A 12,838-nucleotide genomic window follows, 5' to 3' on the forward strand; every position below is an offset into this window, starting at 1 on the left:
ACTATACTAGAAAGATTAGAGAGGTAGGAGATATGGAGATACCAGATGCCTACAACAAACTATGTGATAATGGAGTCTTGAGGGAAGAGTATAAAATTGTTGAACAAAATGGGTTAACCCATGCCCTAGATTTTCCTCAAATGTTCAAGACCAAGTGGATTCAAACTATTCAGAGCTAGATTCATGACAACTATTCTTGGTTGGAAGGTGGACTGATCAAGATCACAAAGAGGACTATAAACCAAGTATCAAGGTACCCTACCCTAGATAGACCTAAGAGTATGGGAAGTGATGCAAACGAAACCATTGAAAATAATACATGTGTCATATGGAATAAGAGAGGGATGCCTATTGACACTATTTCAGATCCCCTAGTTGCCTTTGCAATGAGATTGATAGCTCACAAGTTCCTTAAGCCAAGCTGATTGAATAGTGTTTCATGTATGGCTATTGATTTGGGTTACAAGATAGTAAAGAGAGACCATTCCTATGACCTTGCCGAGTTATAATTGCAACAACTATTAGAAAACTTGGAGGCCATAAGGAAAGCTAAAAGTGCATCATGTGAGTTTGGTTCTTTACTTATTTGCATATTCTTTTATGTGCAAAAAAAATTTCAAAATTTATTGAGCATCTTGGAGATGACTTTGAGTCAGTGATGACTAGCTATTTTGAGGATTTTAAGAAATCCATGAAGCAGAGATTGAGGGTTCCTGTATCCTTAGTGGAATAACATTATGATGATGTGTGTTTCCTAGTGGATGCAGATCAAACATATGTGCAAGCAGCAATACCCAAGGTCAAATGGCTGAAACCCTTCCATATGAGATCAATGTGGATGAAGCCTCTACAATAATTACAAATTTATTAGCAGAAAATATTGATAGGACTGCAACCTCATTTGAAAACTATGAGGAAGCCAAATCGAGGATTACAATTGATTTGAAGACAACTATAGTTATTAGAAAGAAGAACAAACTGGTGAAGAAGATGAAAGAGAGATTTGGTGAAGGAGGTGAAGAGGAAGAAGATGATGAAGAAAAGGCAGAACAAGGCCAAGCCCCACTAGAATTAACTCAAGGCCTAGGTGAAGATCAAGGTGAAGATATAAAAGGTGTCAAGGGAGAAGAAGCTAAGGAAGCACCTAAAGATAATACCAAGAAGAGGAAAGCTAAGGAGCAAATAGTGGAGAAAACAAAGAAGCTTGCGAAGAAGCCACAATAGAAGATAGCTATACCTATGACTAGGTCAAGCACAAGGGCAACCACTATTAAGGCTACATAAGTGACAAAGCCTAAAATAAAGAGAGCATTTGATAGAACAGAGCCGAGTGAGCCTACTAAGAAGACTTACAAAAGATTGAGGAAGAAGAACACATCTTAGAAGGATTTAGATGAGGAGAAGACCGAGTTAGATGACTTGAGTCAATACAAGGTGGTAAGCCACAATCCCTATTTTGATATTGATAATTTGTGTGAAAACATTACTACAAATGCAGATTTATTTGGTTTCACACATGTAGATTTTGATGATTTAGGAAAATTTGATAACAATAAAGTAGAGGAGGCCATATATGACATGACGGCTACATTTAAGACAACTCTAGAAATTTCCAACTCATTATCCAAAACTCTATATAACAGAGTTGATTAGAAATGGAAATATAACTTGCAAACTGAGATACAAATAAGGGAAACAAATATTAGCCCAAGTTATGCCAAAGTTAGATAAAAGGAAGATTGGTAAAGCTATGGAAAAGAAAAAAAGTAAATTTTCTCCTAAATACAAATCTTTCCATATCTTGAAGAAGAATATTGAAGATGTGGTTAACAAAAGTACATCCATCTAGAAATCAATATATGGGTTAACCACTCCAACAATCACAAAGAAAGGTGAGTGAGAAATGCAAGAACTTCAGAAGAATGTGGAAGGAGAAAAAGAAAAGGATGAAAACCCAATCAAAGAAGTTGATGTGGTAGCTATTGAGGAAAAAATAGAAGAGGCTACAACTAAAGATGAGCAACAGGATTTACAAGATGTACAAGTGTCGAGAACTAGTCCTCCACATAGAGATAAAGAGAGTCAACAAGACAGTTGTTATTATCAAGGATGTTTATGATAATTCAACACAAAATGTGAATCCTTTGGCTGAGGATGACTTAAAGAAAATCCTAAAGGACTCTATCAATGTAGTAATGCTATGCACAAATCCTATATTGGTGAGAGTTCATGAATTTCAAAAGGTAGAACTTGTATCTACAGGGGAGTAACCAAAAGAAACATCAAATGTGCCCCCACCATCTACAAAGGTGAGAGAAAAGGAGTTATAGGATATTTCATAAGATCAAAGTATAAACCAAGAACAAAAAGAGGTCACACAACTGACACCACTTGAAATGCCCACAGTTGTATATCAGATGAGAGAGGCAGAAGAACAAAATGTAGATATTGTTGGAAATATTTAAGACTATGCTAAGTTACTGAGAGGGGAGGGGTGAATCAATAAATTCTAAAAAATTGACAATTACAATTTTTAATTAATTAACACTTAGTTCATCACATTTGATCTAATTGCATGCATGAGAAACTGAAAACATGAAAGTATCCACAACACTTGAACACAAAGATTTGGTGACCCATAAACCTTCTGAATAGAAAGTAAAATTGGGGTGGGGATGATATCACAAACTTTAGTACTACAACATAAAGTTGGCATGTTAAGGCTTACGTTGATCACTTCTGATGATCTACCCTATTAGGAGAAAAAAGGACTACTAGGTCCACTTTGTGAAAGGATTTATAAACACACAATGAAGTATGCACTCGGTAAAGAAATTTTATGAAAGACTGTTAGGTCTACCTTGTTAAAGGATTTTGACTAGTTCACCTGTTAGGATGAAGCAGTAGATCTCTGACTTGCAAATGAGATTGTTGATAGAGATTCCTTAGTGTACTGATCACCTTTTTGTGATAGATTTGTCACTGCTGCTCCTTATACTGATATGGCCAATATAATTATTTATCTGTTGCATTCAAAACTTGAACTTTTCGCATCCACATTACAATACATATGCTCACATTAGCATTCTTGTCCTTACATCTAAATATTGGATATGATACAATACATTACATATATATACCACTCCAAATTACAAAATTACAAAGTTGGCCATGACACAAGTTAACACAAATATTACAAAGTCGACCCACATGAAGATACTTGAGTTCTAAAGACTGACTCAGTGAGGTTTTGATACACGACATCCATTGTCATTGCATGACATCGTCATGCTCTTGGTAGACATAGAAGATTGGTCCATATTGATCACTTTCAAGTAGTCTTGAACTCGGTCTGCACTGGCGACTCGGTAGATATTGTGCAACTTGGCAAACACTGAATCACTTGGTTACCATGGAGTGGCCCGATTAACACTAGCTTTGCATCACATGAACTGAGAACTTGGTAACCACTGATAAGCTTGGTAACTGCTAAAATTCACACTACCTGAATCTACTCGGTAACCACTGATATTAGTCTAAAATACTTGGTAGCAATTTTAGAGCTTGGTGGCTATTGAATTACATGACAAACATTGTAAACTGTTCAATGAGCTCGGTAGCTATACAAATTATGAATAAGTGTGTGTCACTAATAACAAACTTGACTGATTTTTCAACAATCTCCCCCTTTACCATTGGTGACAAAAACACTTATTAGCCCAAAACTGAATACCTTGTATTCATTACCATGTGATACTAGCTCAATCTATTTTGAGATTTTTCAAAATTGATCTTTGTAAGGTATATATAGAGTAAATCTCCACTATAGCATATTTCTCCCCCATACTATGTGATCTACTATGTACATATAACTTTTCTCTTATATACTTATCTCCCCCTGTAACTCTTCTCTTCTCCCCCTTTTTGACAGTAATGCCAAAGATTTATTCAACATATTTACATGGAGACACCAAAATGAGATAAGAATTTAGAGTGTACCTTGAAGGTAATTGCCAAGGTTTTATCCCAGTTCTCTTGTAAGACCTTGCATGTATGAATTGTAATTTGTACTTCTATTGATAGTTCAATCATGTGATAAAAAACAAAGAAGTTGTTATCATGGATTAGGGCTTTTGAATATATAATGTGTTTTTGCATAGCATCCCTGACTAGAAGGATCATATTTTGGATGTCAATCAATGTTGAACGGATCCTTGTTTATTCTCTTAGAAATTCAACTTTCATATCTAACAAAAATATGATCTTCCTAAAATGTGCAGAGCTTGAACTAGGGTCAAGTTGTTGCTGTTGAGCACTTGCTTTAACCTTTGTATCAATTTTGGACAATTTGTCCTTTACTTCCTTAGTATACCCAGTGACATCACATAGTTTTGCAAAAAGTGACAACACATTTGAATAGGACGCCTCAAGATTGACCAAAATTGTTGAAAGCTCAACTTGATAAATAGCTATTTGCTGAGCAATGTGCTCCAACACTTTATTGTTGAATTTCTTTTCAGCCTTTTCAACCAACTTTTCTTGACCTTTGGTGTCCTCATTGAATTTTTGGATTGCCTCTCGAAGCTGAAACAAAATAGGTTGAGAAGAATCAACCTCAATTCCTATAGCCTCAAACAAAATATTCTTGGCATCATCTATAATCTTATACTCTCTGTCTCTCTCTTCTCTCAACCTTTATTGTTTGGCCTTTTTTTGGAGGAGTTCACCAAGTATGTGCATTTGGTTTGTAGAAAGATTGTAGATATCCCATTTAGGAATTTCTATTTCCTTATCCAAATCTATATCTTCCTCTATCTCCTTTTCCTTTTCCAAAATTTTTGTACTCGATTGAGCCTTAGGCTCAACTATCCTTGTACGTATTGCCTTGGTACCCAGAATGGAAACAATAGTGGACATACTCGGGCTTGCAGTAAAAATTGATAATGTACTGATTGGTGGAATACTTATAGAAATGATTAAAGAATCCAAAATTGGTGAAGTCAAAATTGTAGAATCCAAAACTAAAGTAAACAAAATTGGAGTGCTTACCATGGATGTACTCAAAACTGAAGAAGTCAAAATTGGAGGAGCGAAGATTGAAGAACTCAACTTGGCGGATGAAGGAGTCTGTAGCTCAGTGGATGAAGTAGAAGTCGCTTCTATTAATGATATGCTAAGCTGAGTTGGTGCAAAGAGCGATTGGACATTTGGTGTATCAGTAGTAGTCACAACCAAACTTGCTAAAGCTATCTTCATACTTGATGTAGACAATGGTTTTTTCAGGAAGTGAGGAAGTGATGCAATGACTGCATCAACTATCTTGATTGGATTAGTCTCATCACCATCTTGCTTATCTTCCTCAGTAGCTTCTACACCTTGATCCTCTTCATCTTCTTCATTATCAAAATGAGTCACTTCTTCAACATTTTCTTCCTCATGTTTCTCCTTATCTTCTTCTTCATCAACATCCTTTACTTCAATTAGAAATTCATTTGGTTTATGAAGTTGATAAATGTTTTTCCAAGTTTTTGTAGCATTTCTAACAACATGCTCTATATCCTTGATCAAAATTAAACAAGTATTAAATCTTAGAGTCAGTTTTTCTTCATTTTTCTTTAAAGACTCTTTAACCTCAACACTTGATATGCTAGGTAGTAACTACCTCAGTGTTTGTCCATAAATGTCTTTGACTGTTTGCATGGAAAAATCCCATCTTGGCTTTATTTTCTCTAGCAATTCATTAGAGATTTGAGAAGCAATCTGCTCTGGTAAGTACTTCCATTTACCCATTTTGCTCAACACCAATTCTTCAACTTGCTTCTGCTCTGCCTCTGTCCTAGTTTTATATTTCAAAGATTTAAATTTTTTTATTCCAGCTCCTTCCAATTGCTTCAACTTTTCTTGGAAGGTGGGAGGAGGTCTGCCGAGTACAATGTCACTTCCTTTCTTTCGTGACCTTGTGAAGATTGCAATGGATGATTTTTCAAGCTTGGTGATGATCGCCTTGCCCTTTTTTTTCAAAGTTTCTTCTTCTTTTTTAGATTCTTCCTCATCCTCTGCCTATTTCTCATCTTCACCTTTGCCCTCGGTTAACAAGAGAGGTGCACTAGATTGCAGTTTGGCTATCCTTCTTTTACCTTTGTTAACTACCAATGGGATCTTTACCTCTAGCTCTATCCTTGCCTTAGCTTCATCATAAGTTCTAAAATAAGGGGCATTGGGATCAACAAGTTCATTGAAAAGGGCTTCAATGATATCCTTGGTCTCATCAATATTCACCTCATAGCCAAGAGGTTTGACCCACACAACTCTAGGCTTGATTGCCTGGATATATACCTTGTCACAGTCCACCATGAAGGACACATCATCCTTGTAGTCTTCAACTAAATTCTTTGGAATTTTGAACCTATTGTTCATTTTCTCTTTGAACACTTTGAAGTAGTTGTTCATGATGCTGCCATAGTTCTCACCCATTTCTGCAATATATTCATTTATTTGGTAAAGTACAAGCACATCTTTTCTCCAGACTACAGTGCCTTTAGAAGGGAAGAACTTTTGAACATAAAAGAATAAATAGGTTAATAGTGAACTATATTTGCAACAGTTGTTCTTGGAAGTTCTAATACTTTCCATATTCTTATTGAATTGCCTTGATAGTAACTCGGCAAGGTCATAAGATAGGTTGTTCTTAAGCATTTTATACGCCAAATCCACAGCCTCACATCATATGCTATTAAGATGACTTGAACTGTATATCTTATGAGCAATGACATGAATTCCAAATTTCAGCTCTGCATCTATAACACTCCTTATTTTCATACTTCTGCCATCCCACTTGGCTAGGGTTTTCTTCTCTAATTCGGCTCGACCTAGGGTTTTAGTTGTTTTGGCTTTGGTGAGCATGGGAAGGCCAATGATTTGATGAATCATTTTCTTCGTAATCAAAATTGGCTGCTCTAACCATAGCTATCTGTTATGCACCTAGCTAAGGATATACCTAATCCATTTTATTTGAAAATCTCAGGGCATATGGGGAATATGTGTTAATCCTTTTGCTTCCAAATGTTGATGCTCAGGTTTTAGGGTTCCATCAGCACATAATTGACCTAGGGCATCATCCATCTCCAGAGTACTAATTTCTTGAATTGCCCATTTAAAATGAGTATGAATGTTGTTAACAAGAAGTACCTTGGGAGGGATTTGGGATTATGCTTCACTTGGGTCTAAGGTTTCAGCAAGTGCAGGTGCAAGCTTGAAATATGACACTTTCCATTCACCACCTCAAACCAAAATGTCAGATCCTTTCTTCACCTGGCTGCTACCGGATGCCATTTTCACTTGGTAGCTTGAGAGAACTTTGAAAAACTTTTGTACAAAATTTTCTCAAGTTGCTTGATCACACTAAAGATAACTCTTCACAATAGCACTCAAAGATTCATAGTAAGAATTGAATTTGATTCCATGCCTTTTGTTAAAGCTTCACCATTAATGCTCAATACGGAGGTAGATAAGTTGACATTATCCTTGACAGTTTGTCATCCACTATGCCAATGATCACTCAATGATGTCTTAATGATTCGATAACCATAAGTACCTTAGTTACTCCCGACCTTTCTCGGTAGAGTCTATGACCCATCCTTACTCGATAGAGAAGGTAATTCGATAATAACTGATACTAATCAATGATCCCTTTGTATCTTGTATATGGATTTGGATCTTTGTCACCTTTCAACTGGAACTAATTCATATGTCTTCTTTGATAGCCTGGTTCTAGTTCTTCCTTGAGAGCTTAATTAGAAATGGTAGAGTCACCCAATTCTTGAGTGACTTGACCATCATTATTCAGACTAGTATCCTTGGTAGACTTAGGAATCCATTGCTGTCTCATCTACTTTCAGATGTTATCAGCCTTTTCTTTCTTCTCATCTTCAATTTTACTAGTATTCATACAATTTTTGGCAAGATGACCAAGTTCTGCACAAATGAAACATCTTTTAGTGGTATCTCTTTTCCTCATATGATGTTTAACACAATTCATACCAATGTGTCCAAATTCTCCACAGTAATGACATCTACACTAGGTATTGTAATCCCAACCAAATATTGCTTTCACAATTTGTTCTGTAGGGTTCAATGTCTTTGTTTTGCATTCTGATGCCTTGTGTCCATGTTTCTTACATTTATGATGGTTTCCTTCAAATCTTGGTTTCTCTTTGCATTCATTAGCCCCATGACCATGTTGATTGCAATTGTAGACTTTTTCTATTGAATTTTTCTTTTCCATTACTCCAACATTTGTTTGATGTATGACCTATCTTACCACAGTGATTGCAAGTAGGTCTTTGATTCTTTTGAGCACCTTGTTTGGAGGATTCATCTTCTTCTTTGTATCCAATCCCTACTTTTGCTTTTTCCCTATAGAGGTTTTTCTCATTTAGTTGATCCATGTCTACTTGAGATTTCATCATTCTCTCATTGATTTTTTTCTCAGTGTTTAGGTCATTTCTCAATCTTTCACTAATTTTTTTTTCCAGATCCTAGCTCATTTTCTATTCTTTCATTGATTTTCCTTTCAAAATTTAGATAATTCCTTATTCTTTCATTTTCAAGTCTTAGGCTCATGAATTCCTCATTTGTATTGGATATTTGATCAATAATGTCTGCTTGTTGAAGGGATTGGTTTTGGATTTCACTGTTCCTTCCATCCATTTCTTCTTTTATCTTGTTTCTCTATTCCAAAACTTCACATAACCTTACTGATTAAATTTCTTGTTCTCTTTTTAGCTTTCTTACTTCTTCTTGCAGGGAACCATTCTTCTCTAGGAGTTCTTTGATTGCATCATTTGCTTCATCTAAGCTACTTGAAGGAGTCTTCAATTCTTTCTTCAATGTAGAGATGATCATTCATTTGATTTGCAAGTTCCTTTCTTCTTTTTAGGGATTGGGAAAGTTGCTCCTTAGCTTTCTCGAGTTGGGCAATGGCCATTTCCAGATCCAACTTTTCATTGTCAATAGCTTTGTCAAGTTTGAATATCTCCATATCCTTGATCTTTTCTCAAGCTTGTTAAATTTTCTCCTGAGAACCAAAAAGCTCTGATACCAATTGTTGGAAATATTTAAGACTATGCTAAGTTACTGAGAGGGGAGGGGTGAATTAGTAACTTCTAAAACTTTGACAATTACAATTTTTAATCAATTAACACTTAGTTCATCACATCTGATCTAATTGCATGCATGAAAAACTAAAAACATGAAAGAATCCACAACACTTGAACACAAAGATTTGGTGACCTAGAAACCTTCCAAATAGAAAGTAAAAATGGGGTGGGGATGATACCCAAAAAATTTATACTGCAGCATAAAGTTGGCCTATTAAGGCTTACATTGATCACTTCTAATGATCTGCCCTGTTAGGAGAAAAAAGGACTGCTAGGTCCACCTTGTGAGAGGATTTATAAACAAACAATGAAGTATGCACTCGATAAAGAGATTTATGAAAGACTATTAGGTCTAACTTGTTAAAGGATTTTGACTGGTTCACCTGTTAGGATGAAGTAGTAGATCTATGACTTGTAACTAAGTTTGCTGATAGAGATTCCTTAGTTTATTGATCACCTTTTTGTGATAGATTTTTCATTGTTTCTCTTTATACTAATATGGCCTTTATAATTCTTTTTCTACTGCATTCAAAACTTGAACTTTTCATATCCACATTACAATACATATGCTCACATTTGCATTCTTGTCCTTTCATCTATATATTGGATATGATACAATATATTACATATATATACCAATCCAAATTACAAAATTACAAAATTGGCCATGACACAAGTTAACACAAATATTACAAAGTCAGCCCACATGAAGATACTTGGGTTCTGAAGACTGACTCAGTGAGGTTTTGATACACGACATCCACTATCACTGCTTGGCATCGTCATGCTCTTGGTAGACGTAGAAGCTTGGTCCATACTGATCACTTTCAAGTAGTCTTGAACACAATTTGCACTGGTGACTTGGTAGTGTTGGGTGATGCAACACGCTCCCTTGCCCACAGGTGGTTAATTATGTGGTGTTCCATGTTCACTAACAGTCATGGCTTTTGGTGCAACGGTAAATGGGCCCTACAAGTGGTATCAAAGCCTGGTTTTGGCTTGGTCATTGGTTCAAATCTCCCCGGTGCCTTCCCGACCAGCGTAAGCACCTGGTATGCGCATCGAGGGGGAGATTTTTGAGTGATGCAACGCGCTCCCCTACCCACAGGAGGTTAATTATGTGGTGTTCCATGTTCACTAATAGTCATGGCTTTTGGTGCAATGGTAAATGGGCCCTACAGGTAGATATTGTGCAACTTGACAAACATTGAATCACTTGGTTACCATGGAGTGGCTCAGTTAACACTAGCTTTGCATCACATGAACTAAGAACTTAGTAACCACTGATAAACTTGGTATACACTGAAATGCACAATTTGAATTGTTGAACTTCACACTAATAGAATCTACTCGGTAACCACTGATATTAGTCCAAAAGACTTAGTTGCAATTGTAGAGCTTGGTGGCTACTAAATTACATGACAAACATTGTAAATTATTCAATGAGCTCGGTAGCTATATAGATTCTGAGTAAGTGTGTGTCACTAATAACAATCTTGACTGATGTGTCAATAGATAAATTAGTGCCAAACCTACAAAGTCCAAGTTTATCAGCAGTAACAACTATTGAAAAGGATGGAACTGAAGTTCATACAAGTTAGGAAGCAAGTCCTTTACCTATACCACCATAACAAGGTGTATTACAGATGGAAGATGACAAAACTAAAGAGTTGGATTTGATTACTAAGCTTGAGGAGTAGATTTCTATACATATACTAGTCATATTTCCAACTTCTACATCTCCTCTTAGCAGTCAAACTCTTCAAAGGCCAAGTACACAGGAAACACCATTGCAAATATCAAGGTTGAGTACTAGTACACCCAAGAGTGCTGAAGTTACATCATTTGAGGATGTAAGTTTAGATGAAGTGATTGAACTCTGAAAGTTTGATTTGAACACAATCACTATTAAAGAAATGAGTATTCTATAGGAAGCTCTTCAAAGGAAAAAGAGGCAAGAAATATCAAGGAAGGAATATAAGCAAAATCAAGTCTTACATGACATTAAAAACATATTCTTTGATGCCTTTAGCCTCCCAGAACTAAATGAAAATAAGCCTATCATAGAGAAAATTGTCACTATTATTGACAAGATAAAGGATGAAGACCTAGATTCTAATGTAAAATTATTAGAATGGTTAGAAAGAGAGTTTCATACCAAGGCACTGGAAAAGATATCTAGTGTTATTGCACTTAAAGAAGTTGACCTAGCAAAAAAGATGGAGAGTGTGAAGATAGTGTTAGAGAATATCTTCTCTCTATACACTAAGTTATGCAATGTTGAATTATTCACACAAGAGACCCATAGGGATATTGACTAACTGCAAGGAGATCTACAACTCATAGGTAGTAATGTTAAGTTATCTCCTAGTCAAAGTCATATGCATTTCCAGAGGTTACTAATGACTCAAAGCAAGCTTGTCAAGTTGCAAGTACAAGATGCTACTATCAGATCTACATTGATCAACATCCAATCGATCCTAACTCCTAACATGGAAGTGTTGCATAAGGAACTAGCCTATGCAAAAAATTTGATGAAGAAAGATTCTAATCTTTCAATACATGATGGTTTAGTTGACCCTACTATCTAGCTAGACATATAGTTTCAATCTCTATGGGTAGCATGCAACAGTTGGGATGAAACTTTGAAGATAATAATGGACCTTCTGAAGCCATTTTTGGACAAACACACAACAAGTGTACAACCCAAATGACATAAGTGTCAAAAAAGGGGGATTATGAAATTTTGAAGGAAAATGTTTGTCAAGGAAAATATCTTACTCAGTAGGAGTATTAGAGAAGAAAACATAAACAAAGCATTTACTCAAGGGGAGTAATAAAGTATGGGAGATACAACAATTTTGCAAAATTTTGAAAATTTGAAGTTTTGTATATGAGCCGAGTAACGAAGTATATATTGTCTGACTTATGCATAATGTACAAATGTATATGCCATGACAAAGTGCTTTTTCCACTCATGTCAAAGGGGGATATTGTTAATCTCATATTGCTTTTGACAAGGTAGTGACAAAACACTTAGTCATAATCTAGCAAAATTATAGTGCAAGCCAAGCACATAATATATGCTAAGTGATCAAAGTGAGCCGAGCAATCAATGTGAGCCAAGTGATCAAGGCATGCCAAGCATAAGTTGTCAGTCAATACATGCCGAGCAATATGGATAGTTAGTGCTGAGTCACTCAAGTGCTGAGAAGACTATACATTCCAAGTGATTCATGTGCTAAGTAAATAGAGAGTCCTGAGCTATTCAAAAGTCGAGTTACAACATTACGAGCACAGTGAAGGCCGAGTATTAGAGTCTTTAGATGCCGAGTGAACATTTTGGGCATAGTTGTTTGTAATGACACAAACTTCTATGTAAACCATTTTTGGGCTAATATAATCATATTTTATGATTATGAAAGATAAGTATAGAGGTATATTGCAAATCTCTCTGTAGTACATGCAACCAATCAGAAAAAGGGAATCTTAAGGTAGTGATATGGATCAACCATAATTGTTGATTCTTACCTAATCTATCCCCACCAATGCTTATTTAAAAAAAAAAAAAATCATAAAGAGTTTGTAAGTGTGTGCAAAGAGATGAATGCTAAGTGCAAAGAGAGAATTCATGGTGGATGAGATGGCTATGATAGAGCTATGCATTGAAGAATCAATTT

The sequence above is a fragment of the Cupressus sempervirens genome, chromosome 9 (assembly GCF_028749045.1).
Source record: "Cupressus sempervirens isolate cs-2001-9-10 chromosome 9, ASM2874904v1, whole genome shotgun sequence".
Lineage (NCBI taxonomy): Eukaryota > Viridiplantae > Streptophyta > Pinopsida > Cupressales > Cupressaceae > Cupressus > Cupressus sempervirens.